Consider the following 4,961-nt stretch of genomic DNA (forward strand, 5'->3'; position numbering starts at 1 on the left):
TTCAATAGAAAAACGTTTGGTGCCAACATTTCAAGAAAAAAAACCTCCCGCGCACAAACGCACACACGCCCCGGCGCAAAGCAACAATTCAACAGATTTTTTTTTTTTTTAATATTTCTCACCTTGCGATGTTATTTCTCTCTCTCTCTTTCACTCTTCTCCAATCTCTTCAAACGCACTCACCTCATTCCCGTGAAAAAATTATTATTATTATTATTATTATATTAATATAAATAAAACAAACAAACAAACGAGAGGAAAAAAAAGAAAAGAAGAAATTATTGTAAGAAAATAATTTTGCGCATGCGCTCAATATTCGTTACTTTTTTTTTTATTTTATTTTTTTATACACGACAGTCGTTGCCGCCGATGTGGTGAACGTTTCTCGCGTTCTTTTCCTGTTGCTTTTAACTATCGACAATTACGAACAATTATTACGCGAACGGATAAACGAACGGATTTTTTTTTTCTATCGTCTTCAAAAGAAGAGAAAAATTAAATTTATATATAAGTGCGCGAACGGGGGGAAAAAAAATGTTCGAACGTTCGATCACGTGAATAAAAAAAAATTCAAAAAGATTTTTGTGATGTAAAAAAAAAAGAAATTAAAAAAAAGTGCGACGACGACCCCAAAAAAAAAAAAAAATAAATAAATAAAAGGGTCGTCTTCTGCTAAAAAAAAAAATAAAAATAAAAATAAAAATAAAAAATAAAAAAAAAAATTTTTTTTTTGTTCGTGGAAGTAGAAAAAAAATCAAGTGGAAAATTTTATCCAAGGTAGAGAAAAACACAAAATTATTATTATTTATGTCGCTTAAGTTTGTCTAAAAATTTTTTTATTCTTTCGTTTGTATTCTCTCTCTCTCTCTCTCTCTTTCTTTCATATCTCTATCTCTCTCTCTCTCTCTCTCCCTCATCTTCAAGTACTCGACGACAATTGAAACTTTTTATTTTTCCCAAATCGATGTTTTTCATATTGTTTGACGTCACACTCAAATTTTCAAATTTTTTTTTTTTTACTGGTTAACGAGAAGAAGCAAATAAACAAACAACAAACAAACAAACACGAAAAATTACCGAATGTAAAAAGAAAAAAGAAAAATTTTTCCTTCCCTTCCAGGTTTTTCCAGTCGTATTTATTTGTTAAATGATTTTTATTTGCTTTTGAAACAAATCCCTCTCTCTTTTTCTCTTTCTCTCTCTCTTTATCACTCTTTTCTCTCTCCCCTTCTCTTGTTCTCTCTTTTTCTCGCTCTCTTTCTATCCCTTTTTTTCTCTTTCTCTCTCTGTGTTTTCCTTTCTTCCTATCTTTCTCTCTTTTTTTCCTTCTCTCTTTCTCACACTCTTTTCTCTCTCCCCCTCTTGTTCTCTCTCTGTCTTTCTCTTTCTATTCCTCTTTTTCTCTTTCTCTTTCTCCTTCTTTTTCTGTTTCTCTTTTTCTCTCTCTCTTTATGTCATTCACTGTATTTCTCTGGAGTGTGTGTGTATTCCTTCCTCCTCTTTCTCTCTCCTCCTGTTTACTTGTCCTTCTCTATCGCTCTCACTTCCCCCTCTTTTTCTCTTTCCTTCTCTCTCTCTCCCCCTCTTTTTCTCTTTCATTCTCTCTTTTCCTCTCTCTCTTTGTACCTTTGGTTACGTCTTTTCCTTTTTTCAATACCGCACATTATCATATCGGAAGTGATTTTTTTAAGTGAGAGTAAAAAATTCAGAATAGAAAATAAAAAAAAAGAGAAAGAAAGAGACAGAAAGACAAGAAATAAATAATGATAGAAAAAAAGAAGCAGAAGAATATAAAAATAATAATAATAATAATGATAAAAGTTTTTCTTTTTTTTTATTTTGTTTCGTTCGAAGTGTTAAAAAAAAAAAAATTGTCTGTCTTTCTTTTTAACTTTTCTCGTTCTTTCCTTTTCCTTTTCCGTCCCTTTTTTCACACCATTTTTACCCTTTTCTGCCATCCCTCCCCCAAAAAAAAGGAAAAAGGTAAAGGAAAAGGATGACGTTTTTTTTTTTTTTCTATTACGTCATTCAAATCACATTTCACTTAAAAAAAAAAAAAAAATTTTCACCCTATCGTGTACGTTAATATTAAAAAAGGAAAAAATCAAAGAAATTTCAAATATTTTTCTTCTGCCACGTCTTTTTATCGTAAACATTCATTTTAATATAAGTTTAGATCGTATTAAAACAAACAAAAAAAAAAAGTTACGAAATTTCTTTCTTTTTTTTCCTGATATTATTACATTACATCCGGTTTTCCGTACTGAAAATTTTCTTCTGACACTACAAATTATTATTATTATTATTTATTGTTTTTCACGTGAAATTAAAAAGAAGGTAAAAACGCCTGAATCAGATAATAATCGGTTGAAGTATTATTACGTGGAAAAAGAAAAAATTAAAATTTTTTTTACTTGGAATTTTCCAAACCCATTTTTAATAATAAAACAAAGAAAAAACGAACCACCTAAATAAAATAAAACCTAAAAGAAGAAACCATCCAGGACATCGCACTATGTGGGACGGCCCACATTCTTCGGAAAATATTATAAATAGCACCACCGATATTCGAGTATTTGTCCCTAAGGAATCGGGTAGAGACCTGGGATAAATGCTTAAAAACCCCGACAAATAAGAGCCTTGTCGTGTTTAAGAGTGACCATAATAATAATAATAATAAAAAGAAGAAGAAAAAGGGGGAAAAAAGGAGAAAAAAGGAAAATGACAAAGAAAAAAAGGAAAAAAATTAAATTATAATTTCTTTACGGTTAAAATTAATCCGTAAAATTTTTTTTTTTGTTTTAATTTTTCGGTATCGGAAGTGACGTAATCGTTTTTATTTATTTCGTAATGAGAGAGTGAGAGAGAGAGATAGAATGAGAGGAAGAGAGAGAGCGTTAAATAAAATCTAGTGACACGAATATAATTAATAAATTTCTTATGTCGTTAACAACAATTAAAAGAAAAGAAAAAAAATTTAAATGATGACGTCACATTTTTTTTAAAAGAAAAAAATTTTCTTTTTACCAACGAAGGGATCGAAATAAATTCTGGAGAAAATTTCGTTCGCGAACAAACGGGATCCGGGATCCCTAAAAAAAAAAAAAATTCTAAATGCATTTTTCCAGTAAAATAATTTTTTCCAGGAAAAAAAAAAGTTTTCGTTCAAAATGAGAGATCAAAATTCAAATGGGAGATCCTGCCACGAAAAAGGAAAAAAAAAACTTTTTTCCCGCCAAAATTTTTTAAAATTTTATTTCTCAACCGAGATTTAATTGAAATTTTTTTTAAAAAAATTTTCTCCAAAACTAAATAAATAAATAATTTCTCCAGAGATTTAAAGTCAATTTTTTTTTCTTCGACTTTCCGTAAGAAATTTTATTTAATGACGTCACCATACTTAAATTTTCCTGGTTTTAAAGAAAAATGTCGTCCATTCACCGAATTTTAAATTTTTTTCGGAAAATTTATTTTTTCTTTTCTCTCCTTCTCCCTCCTCGCTTCCCCCCCCCGAAACGAAAAAATTCTCCAGAATGATGATAATAATAATGATGATGATGATAAAAAAAAAATTGAAGGAATTTTTTTTTTTTTCGGGGGGTTTTAACCTAAAATGTTCAGTTAACAAAAGATTTTCTTTTTTTTTTTTATTCTGGAAAATTTTTTATGAACTTTCAACTGTAAACTTTGATCTTAAATATTTTTTCCTTTTTCTTCTTTTTTTTTTTTTTTTCATTCGATGATGATGATGATGATGATAATGATGATGATGATGATGATGATGAAAATATATGTAAAAGGTAAATATTATTTAGTTTCTTATTAGTCAGGAAAAATTTTATATTAAAAAAAAAGAAAAGTAGAAAGAGATAAACAAACAGAGAGAGAAAGAGAGATAAATAAAAAAGAGAGAAACAAACATAGAGAGAGAGAAAGAGAGAGAATTTAAAGGCCTATTTAACACTTTTTTCTTTTAAATAGTTTGGTTAATAGGTTAAAAGTTGTATATATATAAATGACGTGGTATTAAAAGATAAAATATGCAAAAAACGTGGAATTAGATAATTAATTCTACGCGTTTGAATTTACAGACAAACCAAATATATTTTTTAAATTTCTTTTCGCAACCCTTTGCCCCCTCTTTATCTCTCTCTCTCTCTCTCTCACATTCATTCATTCTGTCATCACCATCGATTTTTCTTTCTTTTCTTTCTTTTCCAAAAATTTCAAAACCAAAATTTGTCTTTTTTTTTTTGATCCTCCATCATTTACCTCCATCACGCCGCCCACACGTAATTATTATACTTTAAATAAAAATCATTATAATCATTATTATTATTTTAACAAAAACCTTTTTCTCTCTTCTTCTTCTTCTTCTTTTTCTCATCCTCCTTTTCACTTTCGCTTTCTCCTTTTCACTCTCCCTCTCTCTCTCTCGCTCACTCTCTCCACTTCCTTCTTCTACGTCTATCTTTTTCTCCTCTCTTTTTTCTCTCTCTCGATCTCTTTTACTTTTCCTCTTTCACTCTTTCATTCTCTCCCTTCCTTTTGTACTTGCTTTCTCTCTCTCTCTCTTTTCTTTCAAGTCACAAAAAAAATTTTCTTTTCTTTTTTTTTTCAATTAATTTAAATTTAAAAAAAATTTTTTTTTTTTTTATAAACAAACGACAAAGTCAAAAATAAATAATATAATAAAATAAATAAGTAATAAAAATAATAACGATTGTTGTTGTTGTTATTATTATTATTTACCTTTGACAAATTAATTTTCCAGTTTCAATAATAATAATAATAATAATAATAACAATTTTTTTTTTTAATGAAAATTCGAACGAGGCCTTTCATTAATTTTCGATTCTTTTGTCCGGGTTTTTTTTTTTTTGTCCTTTTCACGAACGTCGTTCATTTTCACTCTAATGATTTTTCGAATAAAAGGGAAAGGGAAACGAAATGTGAAAATT

The sequence above is a fragment of the Pediculus humanus genome, genomic scaffold, assembly GCF_000006295.1.
Source record: "Pediculus humanus corporis 1103172108292 genomic scaffold, whole genome shotgun sequence".
Classification (NCBI taxonomy): Eukaryota; Metazoa; Arthropoda; class Insecta; order Psocodea; family Pediculidae; genus Pediculus; species Pediculus humanus.